Genomic DNA, 13,357 nt, shown 5'->3' on the forward strand with positions numbered 1-13,357 from the left:
AAGTCTAAACAATAGAGATTACAGATTCCTTGGGTAGTTCTAACTTCTAAGGTTCGATCCATCTATTGCACTGTTTGGTTCTAACTTACTTTCTAAGATTTAGACCAGATCCATTACCCCTCCAACTCTTCTGACAACAGGATTTGATCTGAAGTTTCAACCAGCCAACCAGCCAGAAAACTTACCAATTGAGCCAAATTCACTTGATTTTAAGGAGAGAGACGGAAAGTTGAGGGGAAGTTGTTAAGGATATTTCTGTTTTTCTCAACTTTCTGTTTCTATTTTTACTTTCCTATCAAACCAAATTTCTCTAAATTTTGCTGCATCACGGCTCGGTAAAATACTAAAAACTGGCTTACCTCCAAAGGAAAGAAAAGGGCAAATTGGGCAATTGCAGATTCCACGCCCTCGTCCAGTCGTCCCCACTCCCCAAATAAGAAAAGGGGGAGATTTGTTATCATGAAGACCCGCCAGTCACTTAATATGGAGAACCAAGGGGTATTTCATGGAACATGTCATGAGGAGAAACTTCCTTATGCTCAATCATATTCCTCTCCATGTATACAAGGGGATAAGCCAACGAGTCTTTGTCTCCTTATGAATATGAAAGAATGAAATCGATATAGGGAAATTTTCTGATTAGTACCTGTATTTTGTGCCTAATGTCACTTTAGTCTTTAAATTTTAAAATATGACAATTTAGTATTGAAACTTTTAAAACGTGATAATCCAGTACCTGTCATTAATCAACAGTTAATATGTTGTTAAAGTGACATTTGAAAATGACACAAATGCCCTTTGGTGTCATTTAATTGTCTTTATCAACCATTTAAACATTGACAAAAAATTAACAGTCCCAAATCCTCGCTTCTTCCATTCAAGAAAGTTGGGGTTACGTTTGAGTAGACATTCTGGTGACCCCAACTTTCTTAAATAGAAGGGGCAAGGATTTGGAACTATTAAATTTTTTGTCAGTTTTTGAATAGTTTATAAAGAAAATTATATGACACTCAAAGGGTATTTGTGTCTTTATAAAATGTTACTTAACAACTGATTAACAGCTAGTTATCAGCAAGTACTGAATTGTCACATTTTAAAGTTTGGGGACCAAAGTGACACTAGACCCAAAGTACATGGCATTAATTTAGAATTTCCCCCTTTATTTATAGAAATGAAAATCCTTGGGGGGGGGGGGGGGGGGTTGGCTAATGTATGATTTCGGTTTTTAAGAGAAAAACAATTCCTATGTCCTTACATGCTAATCAAGGCAGTGTTTTTATACTGCCATTGACCCAAGCAATCGTACCGCTTGGCCTAGGAATCATCCAGGCAACTGATTTCGTTTTACCCCAAACTTGGTCCCTGGCCAAAAACCGTTGAATTGATCAACAACCTGCTAACCTGGTTGTCAAAACGTTGACCCACTTGACCCGTTAAATGAGTTTTAGACATTTTATTTTAATTTTTTTATTTTTTCATTAAAGCAAGCCGTCCGTTCAAACTAGGTGGTCAAACTGTCGACCTAAAAACCGGTGGCCATAATGGTTCTAGTTCCAAGTCAATTTTAAAAACCTTGAATCAAGGTGATAATTGCATGTTTTGTGATATGTTTTATTTTGTTCAAATAATCAAACTAATTGATCTTCTTATTCAAAGATACGATACTCAATGACTGAATATGACCTCTTATATCTCAATACTAGCGGCCTAGCGGGGGCCCGTGTAATGCATGGGATGGGGAACCCCTCCTTGTCCCTCGCCCCTATAAGTCAAGACACTCTATTCCATCCCCGCCCAGACCCCAGTGGTGGGGCTGGTTCAAGGCGAGACACCCATTCCCCATTAGGGATGGAGAATCCCCAAATTTTCCTCACCCTGAGGCAACCACCTAAAAAAAAATTAATTTATGGATATTTTACAAATAGGATTATGGGAATTTTGGGGTATTTTAAGAATTGGATTATGACAATTTGGGGATATTTTATAAACGAAATTATGGATCCTAAGATTATAAGAATATGAGGAAAATTTATAGATATTTTAAAAATCAATATTAAATCCATGAGTATTTTAGTAATTTACCATCAGGTTCGGGGAATTATATGCAAACCCCATCCCTAGTTTGGGGCAAAAATAGTTTCCCTATTCCCACCCTTGAAAAACTTGCCCCGTTTAGGGTGAGGCAGGGTAGGGCCCCAGTTTTACAAGGAAAATTTCCATCCCTACAATTCTAATAATTTCTATAACTAAAGTAAATTAAATAACAATGAATTATAATATTTTATGATAATTTTCAAAAAAAAATATTGAAATTGCTATTGATTAGTAGTAATGTATAGTAAATTAATTAGTTACAATAGCAATAAATTAATGTAAATTATTTAATTTTTAAGCCTAAATTATTTACTATTAATTAGAGTAAATTTAATTATAGTAAATTAATATAATTATGGTAAACTACATTACTTTTAATTAAAATTAAACCATTTGTTATTAATTAATGTAAAACTAGGTATGAACAAAGTGAACCAAGTGGTCTAGATTGGTGTGGATAGAGTTATAGTAATTTTCCTAAATTATTTAATTATTAGTTAAAGAGTTTCCCTAAATTATTTGATAATTGTTGACTATAGTTATTGATTTTATAGAAATTAATACATTAAGCTAATTAGTAATATTTTTTATCAATAAATTATTATTGTAAAATTTTAATAAAAATTTATTAAATTACAATGATTAATGTAAAATATGCTAAACATTGAGATTTTGAACATTTATTAATAATAAAAATTTATTAAATTATGGATTTTTATTAACTTTGGGTAGATTATTAAATTATTTAATATTTGTTAGATAATGGATTATTTCTTAAATAAATATTTCATAATTTTTGGTAGAAAATTTTTTAGAAATTTTTAATAATTTTCATAACTAATGGATCATTTAACAATAGATTATTTAACAATAATGGAAGATGCCATGCATATATAGGAAACATCAAACTCCCCTTATTCCCCTCTATTTGCTCAAAATCAAGTCTATAGATATAAATATTGTTTGATTTGGAAAATCATATCTTAATAAATTATGGCCTCATTTTATGGGAAAGTAAAGAGAATAGAGGGGAATTAGAGATAGAAGTGAAGGAGATGATAAAACAGAGTTCACATCCCTGCCCCACAGCACATCCCCGTTGTGTATTAAGAGCATTTCCTGATGATGACATCATCGGCTCTGATACATCATTGGGAGATATTCTCGATACACGGCGGAGATGTGCTGTGAGATATTGTGGAGCAGAAATGTCATCCCGATAAAACATATATTGAACTAATTAAGAAGAGAAGTTAAGTTGCTATAAAAAATAAGAGACGTGAATTGGGGGGGGGGGGGGAGATAGAGAGAGAACTCAATGGAAAGGAAAAAGAATGAAGCGAGAGAGAGTGGTGAAATGACAAATTGGGAGTGGTTGGAAGGGGGAGAGGATAGATAGATTTGGCATTTTGGTGAAAAAAAAAAAAAACAAAACTTATACGCATTGTACAATATGCACCAATACGTTACTGATGATGAGGCTTTATGACTCCAGTCTTGTAAAAATCATGCGGAGGCAATTCGATCAATTCACATCACTTTGGAGAGGAATTTGGTAATTCCATAATGCCAACCACCTAGGCACAATGCAAAGGGTTAAGGGGGAGGAAGTGAACAACCTAGGGAACCGTTACGAGATCCATTACTCTCATCACTAATGGCTCCCTCCCTAGTCCCTATAAATAAGCAAGTCTTCCAAATGTATAACTCTCTACGTACACAGTACACACCAAACACTACTCTCTTGCTTTCTAGTAACCTTGACTCATGCACCTCACACATTTGCTTACTTATCAAAACTCTTCAGTTCGTTTATCATCTCTATCTCTAGCCCCTTTGTTAACTTAACCATAGAAGTCTCCGGCCCTAGCAAGAGCATCACTTTTGCGCACAGATGACCTCATAGTCATAGTCGTGATGTTTGGATTAAATTAATTCCAGTTTTCTCCTGCCGAACCGTGTATGTGTACCATCAATTAGATTAGATGTTTTGAACCTGTAAGCTAAGTCATTGTATCATCCAGGAAAGAAAACGTGCTTGTTATCTAGATTATACTTTTATGTGCTTTTTGCTGTTTTCTTTCTACTACTCAAGGCAATCAGATTCTTTAGCTGGTTAATGGGTGAAGCTAGCCATGTTCAACATGACTTATATATGTTATCAAAAGCAAACTTTATTAATTAATATTAGAATTCATGGCATCTGATTTGTTATTTCTTTTTTTTTTTTTACAATGCTAATGGGCATTACTCTTGCAATCGTGCAACATTAAACCAAAGAACATTTAAAGTGTACCAAAAGTTTAAAACCCTAAAAGAGGCCTATTGATAAATCTACTATTTCTTTTGTGTAAGACTGTCAATGGGTCCGGATGGATGTCTCAGTCTTGAGCTGATTATTAATTGAGACAAATTACAGTCAAAACCGTTCTGATTAACAATCGGGATAATTAATCTAACCAATTATATACTGATCAATATAATTATTTATATAGATAATAAATTAAAATTTTATTTTTCATAATACAATCTTAATAGATCGAGTCTTCTTTTTTTTAATTAAAGTTGTCCTATATATATATATTATCTATCAAACTTACCCTTTTAGACATAAAATATAATAAAAAATAAAAACTAGGAAACATTTAGACAAATGTATATTCAGGTTTGAATTAATTCAAAACAAGTAAGAACCCGACTGACCCAATTATTATTAATCTTCATAAAATCCCAGAACCAGAATCAGTATAAATATATAATTGGTTGGTTCGGTCCAATCAGGTAGAACTGACGCATTGAGAGCCCTACTTTTACAAAACCCTAAAACGCAAAAGGCATGAAGCAATATTGTCTCATCAAGTGTTCTATGAGCATTGTTTTTTACTTTCTTTTTATGAATTCTACTGTTTTAAAACTGGTAATTGATTAATACAATAGCTTGGATTTACCAGTCGATTGGTTATGGTATAATGTATACCCATGCATCTATGATTTGCCTCATCTAGTCTCAAATCTCAATGAGCGGACTTGCATTGGAATGCATTCCAATCTAGATTTTATTGTTTAACACAAATAACTAAAGCAGGGAAGTTAAAACTGGATATATACATCTAGGCCGGCTGCTAGGCGCTTCTGTGAATTGTCATAGAATTGAATCTGCTTGCTGGGAGCCTGCAGGTGAGCACAGCCAGTGTTGAATTAGGAAAGCCATCTTAAATAATGTGAAAACTACTGGACCAGATCCGAATTAAAAAGTTCTGAGAGCGTATCGATTCAGAAATTGAAAATGCATCCCTAACACAAAACAGGAAAAGAAAAAGAGAAAAAGCGGTAGAACCAGCATTTTCTTGATTCCATTAACTATTACTACACTAGGTCTTTTTTCCCTGCAGTATGATCTCTTCCTTCAGTCTGAAGTCACTAAGAAAAGGCCTGAGATCAAGGGTGATCATGTGACTAACCCATCACTTCCCTTTAACAATTGTCTCTTCAGTACTGTGTAATTAAGTGATATAAGTTTAATTATTTGATTGATCAAACAAGAAAAATTTGAAATTAATCAGTAAAAATGTTTGAAATGCAAGTCAAATTTAGGTGATTATAGAGCTAAGAATCGAGAACAATAAACAATAGATTAGAGCTTCGACCCTCGGGGTGGGTGGTGTCGATTTGATCCCGATTTGCCAAACAAAATTAAGATTACAATTAATCTACTAGAAAAAGAGTAAAATTAATTTTTTTATTGTTACACCATTAAATAAAATAATCGGGTAATCTTTTGCGGTGTGAGTCAAGTGAACATGCACGAATGCTCTGCTGCACTTTAGAGCCACTAAAAGTTGCCACGTAATCACAGATTCTTAGATTATAACGTGCCGCCGACATATTTTCAAAAGTAACGCACATGCAGATGCAGTTTTGCACAATGCACTTACGCTCAGAGAGAGAGAGGGGGGTGGAGGGTGGGGCTCTACGTTACAAGTCTCTAAAAACAGGCAAAACTCCAACTTCGAGATGCGAATATGTCAAGGCTTCATCTGGGAAAGGTATTATAAGTGCATTTGGTCAAACAGCAAGTGAAAGGGCATGTTTGGTTTCTAGTGTGGTTAAGCTCTTACTTGTCAATGGCCCGAGCACTGCGTTAAAAAGAGTCCCGATCATCTGCCAATAACGCACGTTCTAATCCTTTACCAACATAATTTCATATCTCGCATTTCATACATGGCGGGTCTCACTTATATGGTGAGTCCCAGTTTCATAGTGAAATGTTGGGTGTTAGATCAAATTGATAGAATGTTTGAACTAGGGATGCACCCGATTGACTCCGATCATTGTCACATCCGATTCAATCAGATCTAATAGGATTCAATTTGAATTCAAATCCTATGGATAAGTTAGATTTTCAAACCTAATCCAATCCAACTTGTTTTATTAAAAAATTAATAAATTAATAAAAGAAAATTAAAATATATTAATTTAAATAAAATAAAAAACAAAAAATACAAGTATTTTTTTAATTTTTTCATTATCGTATATATACATCTTTTTTTATAAAAAAAAATAAAAAATATAAAAAAATTATAAAAATATATTTATAAACAAATAAATAACATATATATGTATTATATATTTATATTTATAATATATAATATATATGGGGTCGAATCTTCGAATCAAATAAGGAACGATCTGAATTCGATCAGCTCCTATTATCCAATCTAATTTGATAAAAAAATCCGAACATAAGTGATCCGAATTTGACCAAATAAGATCGGATTATGTTTCAATACATTTACACTCACTTGAAACGAGTTCGGCTTCACCCCAGGCACGCTATATACGCGCACCGTTATTGCAACATGAGCACGCGCCACACGTCTTTTAATTCGTGCGTTGGTTTAATACGTGTGAAATGAATTAAACGGAGTCTATCATTCATGCCGTTAGCTTCTCCTTAGTTCCATTCCACTTCCTACTCGAGACTCACCGGACTCTGCCATCGCCAGTCACTCTCACTCTCTCCCTTTTCAACCAGCAGTGATTAACAGCCATCTTCAGCGACCCCCTCGGGTATTTTGGACTCTGACCTGACAGAAGTCGGACTCCTGTCAACAGTAATCATTCAGATTCGCCTACCCTTGATGAACAAGCAAGAATGGAGGATTCTATGGACAAAGAGTCCATGAGATAAGAGATGATAACAGTCTAGCTCCTATCACCGGCGACTGATAGAAGCCGGACTCCTGTCAACAGTAATCATTCAGATTCGCCTACCCTTGATGAACAAGCAAGAATGGAGGATTCTATGGACAAAGAGTCCATGAGATAAGAGATGGCCACCGGAAACAAGAAGTGGAGGTGTCATCGTCAGTTGTCTCGTGTTTTATCACTCTGCCGCTTGGGGAGTCAGTTTCAACCTTCAATCTGGAGAATGTCGATGGACTGTTCACGGTGGCGCTGAACCAGTGCGACCCATGACTAAGACCTATCTTCGAGCGCCCATTGAGACTCTCTGATGAAACCACTTCCATTCTCGTCTGCATCTCCCATCCCCCGAATTCCCCTTTTCTCCATGTCCGCGTTCTCGGCACCACTTCCCTCTCTCCCGACGATCAAGAAGTTCTGCTGGTACTCAACTATCTACCTACTACTTGTAGTATTGCCCTTCTTTCTCTTCCTCCAGTTTATTAACTTAGCGTGTGATTGTTAATTTCAGGCTCAGGTAGCGCGAATGCTGTGATTGTCGGACAATGATGAAAGGAATATAAGGGAGCTTCACAACATCCACCATGAAGCCAAGGGAAAGGGGTTTTGGCGGAAAGGGTAGTATACAAAATACAAGGTACTCTACAATCTGCATTTCTTTCTCCATAGAATCCTCCATTCTTGCTGTTCAGCAAGGGTAGGCGAATCTGAACTCTGATTACCGTTAGGAGGAATCCGGCTTCTATCAGTCATCGATGATAACAGTCTAGCTTCTATCAGGGTAGAGTCCAAAATATTTGAGGTTTTTCTCCGGTTGCCGGTGATAACTGTTGGTTGCCGCTGGTTGCAGAGTGCAATGAATCTGGAGCAGGAAGTGGGATGGAATGAATGAGAAGGCAGAGAAGCTAACGGCATAAAGGATAGACTCCGTTAATTCATTTCGCACGTATTAAGCCAACGCACGAATCAAAAGACGCGTGGCGCATCGTAGTGCTGCGCATAAATAACGTGCCTGAACTGAAGCCGAACTCAGTTGAAACATGTTTTATTGGCAAAAGATCTCAACACAATTAAAAAAACCCAACTCTCCGTGTAGTACACAGTACTAGGGCTCAACGGCTGGTGCCAAGATACAAAAAAGCCCTTTAATTGCCAGGTCCGCAAAAGCACTTTTTAAAATGTCCCCCAAACGTAGCCTTAGATTAGGAACCATGGGTCTCTTTCATTTTGGTTTTGCCGTAGAATTTTAACACAAAACTTTCTAGCCAAATCAACAGAAGGAATGTTTGTAACGGTTGATTAGAAACTGTTGTTAGATCAATTTCTCAAGAAGACTCCTCCAATAGGGAACGGGATTTTGCAAGACCAAAAGTGTAAACGTAAATATTGAGATATTGGTTTTATCACAGGATACAGACCAGGAAGGAAAGGGGACGTGTAGGGTAAAATGGAGATCGGCTTCAATGCTCACAAAGATTGTGCTTAACACCGTTAGTACAGACTTTTGCACCATGAATTGGAAATATCGATTTCGGTCAAATGCGTCGGCAGTAGGGGCCAAGGGAAAATGGGTAGCATGTTTGGGACTTGTGAGAGGGAGAAAGCCTTGGGCCTTGGTAGTTGGTACTTGTCCAGTACTACGTCTTTGGCCCGTCGGCTTTGCTTGTTTAGTCGTGACTCGTGAGGGTGGGATTTGGTAGACGTAGACCATTCAAAGAAGGGAGGTACCGACTTGGGAAATCTTGAATTCCTGTAGGTTAGGTGCCACACTGCCACTAGTTGGGGCACCCACCCTTCTCCACATCTTCCAACAACGTGCCCCTATTAAGACCTTTTCTGGCTTATGTTTTGATGAGTTCACATCTCCGCCTCATTGAGAGCCGCCCCACACCATGTATCGAAAACATCTCCCGATATATAATACCGGAACTGATGATATCATTACCGAAAAATGTTCTCAATGTACGGCAGGAATGTGGTATGGGGTGTTGTGGGGGAGACGTGAACTCTCTTTTGATTGGACGAAAATAAGCACGTGTCATAATAAAAAAAAAGTACTTTAATTGATTTGTGCACCGTCTGAATCGAATTGACCACATCATCTCTCCCGATTCCCCAATTGGTCTGACTGAAGATTGTATATACAACTTCAAGTGTTGCAAGCAAGCAATGTTTTCTTGTTTGACAATCCAAATCAGCGGGTCACTGACCAATTTTTTTTTTTTTTCACAAAATCCCGATTTGGGATGGAAATCGAACCAGTTGCCTGGATGTTTTTTAGGCCGAAAGGTCCAATCATCTCTGTCAATGGTGGTTCGAAAATCATAGATGATTGGCATAAAATAAAGTTCTAAAAAAAGAAAGTAAAAAGAAAAGAAGAATTAGTAGATCACAAACTGGTAAGTAGTTCGAAAATTGTTGACCAACCCATGGTTTTCAGTCGCTCCGAATCTTAGGGTGCACTTGATAATACTTTTCAGATGTTGTTTTTCAGACATGAGACCCATTTGGTTATGCGTCCGAAAATGATTTGAATCTCATTTTCTGATCTGAAACTTAAAGCGTGCGGTCTGGCTCTTAACGTGTTCAGATGCATTTAGAGCTAGTAAAAAGTTAAAATCACCCCCAATATTCTTGAAATGACACGTAGATGCCCCTGATTACCCCCAACCCAAAAAACCTAGACCATTTTGTTTCAAACATGAAAGAACTCTCCGCTCGTTGCAGAAGGTTTGGCCGCACGACCTTCTTTTTCTCTCATGTTTGCTTCTTCTTCTTTGTCAAACGTTGGATTTTTCACCGTAAAATCTTCATTTTTTTCAGGGGTTATAATTGTGCCAGGCACCTAGCAAAGGTATCTTCTGAAAGAATGGTAGGATCCATCTAATGGACGCCAAGAATGGTGTAGAATTGGGGGCGAATTTCAAAAAAAAAAATTCTACCTTCTTCCAACTGGGAATCATATTCCCTAAATTTATAATACATTATTCAAACATCCTACTTGAACCATAAGCAAATCAGATCTGAACCAAAAAGAAACAGGAAGGATTATACATGATCCGGAGAAATAATATCTCCCAAAGTTGGTGTTCACGCCCAAAAAACAAACCAAGATCCGCTCCTGCTGAAAATGACACAACTGTGGATGGAACGGAACCAGCAGGGTGCGTCCTACACACCGGATTCTTCACAAGAACCCTGTGGAAACCTTGAACACCGAATCCTTTTGTCTTTCTTGCAAAACTGTTGTCAAGAACTGCTTTCTTGACTTCCTATTGCTGCAAAGATCCAATCTTCCAACAGGGAGTGGCGGCTGCTGAAGGAAGAGAAGTCCAAGGACGAAGAGGGCAGAACTGTCTCTTCTCTCTAGAGTTAGTGAGAGATCAAATCTCAAGTTGCAAGATGTGTTTCTTGCTTACTCAAAACCCCTAGTTCGAAATCTGATATTTCTGCTAGGGTTTTCTCCTCTTTCTTCTTGATTAAGAAACCTCCCAATATTTTGGGAGTTATCCCAATCCAAATCAGTATTTGGATAGATGTTAATCTTAATCCTATCTGCAGATTAAGTTAGTTAACTCCTGATCTTATCAGGAGGTTACCAGATTCAAATCTAATTTGAATTTGGTCTCTTAGATTTGATAAGGTTAAAGGCCCAATCCTTTTACTAACATTAATCTCAGATTCACCCCATGAACTACTGATCATATCAGCCCAGTTTGAAATGGGCTTTTGGCCCATTAAGTGTTCAGTGTTTAATCAGTTTCCAACCTGCTGCCCAGTTGGGCTTCTTTATATGGCGTGGGACCCAAGCATTGATCTACACACCAGCCACATGGGTTCGGCCCAACCTTTATTACAAGACCCAGCCGAATTCACTGAAAGATTCAGTGACCCCCTTGAGCCCATCACATGGACCCTATGGGCCCAACACTTACATTAAGTGGTCCATGGGCTAAGCCATCTTATAAAAACCCAGGGACTATGGGCAGGTGCAAGATTAGCCCATTAGGTATTATCCTAAATGGTCTTACACTTAACCTCTCAGCCCTTAATGATCAAGCACTGCCCGATAAGAGAAGACCTCTCTCTCGGCTGTAAGGAACAGTGCCACACTCTCTACTCACATGGATCCCGGGAATTAAAACCTTTTGCAAATCTTTTGAAACTGTACATAAACATTTATATATATATATATATATATATATATTAATTTTGCAAAATAAAATTCCAACGTTTAAAATCAACTACCGGCAGTTTGGTTTCCATCAGAGAGAGCGCATTCCCGATCATTACCATTGTTCGACAAAGGGGTTGATCCTGTCACTATGACCACTCACTCACATGAATTCTCAGACTGCCTCAACATGTCCAGGTTTTGACCCCCACTAAGGATCTCACTGATTGACACATCAAAGACAGCCCGATCCGACACCTAGTGATGTGTCATAATCGAGTCTATGAGTCAGGTGTAACTTTCCAGTTTTGCCCATCTGTCTCCAAGGTCTAGGGCAATACTGGAAATCTGGTCCAGTTCAAGGGTTCAAACAATCACATACTGCATGTGCCTTGGGTCTTACCCTGATGGCCGAAACAAGCCATCCCAACACTTGGTGGCACATCAGTATCAGCCTTGGCAGAATAAATCTCCCCAGACTTATCCAATGGTTGTGAACATTTAAAACTAACACAAGTTTCTATAAGTGTCCAGTTTTAGAGTCTTACACAGAATTACACCAAACAACATGAATCAAACATGCACTTTAATTTATTTCCACTAAATAACAAAAGTACATCAAATCCGATTGAAGCTAAGGGCATACAAGACTGTCTAACATCTTCTTCTTCGAAGGTACCTTCCTTCCTTCTTTCCTTTCTTCTTCTTCTTCTTCTTCTTCTTCTTCTTCTTCTTTCCTATTTACAATTGTTTGATTTGTTTGGTTTGTTTACGTTTAACTATTGAATCTCTTAACTGTTTATTAAATCTGAAAGCATCCATACTTTGTTTATTGAATTTCGAGTTCTTGACTCCTCTTCTTTTTCCCATGTCCCCATCCAATAGTGTGGTTATGGACCAACTCATTACATCGTTAAGTCTTCATGGGTTACACAAGTACCCATAACACCCGCCCCCACCCAATAGGTAGATTACACAGTTCTTTTCTTTTTTACTTTTCAGAATACTAGTTCATTATAATTTTTTCTTCCTAATTGGATCTTTATTGTACTACTGAAAGCTAAAACGTTGTTATCAATTGCAGAAACTGATGGAGCACGATCCGGCCGGTCTTAGCTGTCAACGACCTTGCTTCTGAACGGGGTAGCAGGGAACCTGAAACGGGAGAGATGAGGAAGCTCCGGGGGGGAACCCGGTGTAGCGGCTCTGAAGCTCAAGTTAGAATCCTTCAAAAGCAAGATAATACCATATAGCGCAAAGTTTGCATACCTTCTTTGTTGGGGGGCAGGGGGTTCTTATAATCACTTCGCACACTCGCTCCGAGGCCCCTATCAGGTCAGGTATGATTACCCTTGCGCTTGTCAATTCAGCCATCGTCCTTTCTGCTGGGACAGAACCGTCACTGCCTAACTGTCTCTCTAACTGGAGATGGCGATGTCAGTGGCGGTGGCAAGTGGCCGTTTAGAGTGAGGCCGCCAAGCGTCAGATCCCAAGTCAGTCAGGTGCGGCGCCCTCGGGCACGGGCTTCCTCAATGTCAAGCATGGTACGACTTGTTTGGTTTTTTGGTGCGTAGAAGGTGATGCGGAGTGGTGAGCGAGGCGAAGTCTTGAGTTTGGAGGTATCTATAGGGTTGGTCAGTTCGACAAGGTGTATCCCGAGCTGTTACAAGGTTGGCCAGTTCGGCGAGGTATATCCCGAGTTGTTACAAGGTCGGCTAGTTCGGCAAGGTATATCCCGAGCTGTTACATGGTCGGCCAATTCGGCGAGGTATATCCCGAGCTGTTACAAGGTTGGCCAGTTCGGATTACTCTGGTTTTGGGCCAAGGGTGAGTTCGGGCCCCCCGTAGGGAGTTCGGTCCACTAGTGTCCCCTTGTTCACGCCT

At 38.3% G+C, this 13,357-nt stretch overlaps 1 long non-coding RNA gene across 1 annotated transcript; it reads left to right on the forward strand.

Moving 5' to 3' along the window:
- Nucleotides 1-6,987: 6,987 nt before the first annotated feature.
- On the forward strand, nt 6,988-8,662 carry LOC148862394 (uncharacterized). Its single transcript, XR_016110519.1, has 2 exons — nt 6,988-7,722; nt 7,811-8,662. It is a non-coding gene; the product is annotated as an uncharacterized LOC148862394 (long non-coding RNA).
- Nucleotides 8,663-13,357: the final 4,695 nt, after the last annotated feature.

The sequence above is a fragment of the Nelumbo lutea genome, chromosome 3, assembly GCF_056320005.1.
Source record: "Nelumbo lutea isolate HS-2025 chromosome 3, American lotus-T2T, whole genome shotgun sequence".
NCBI lineage: Eukaryota > Viridiplantae > Streptophyta > Magnoliopsida > Proteales > Nelumbonaceae > Nelumbo > Nelumbo lutea.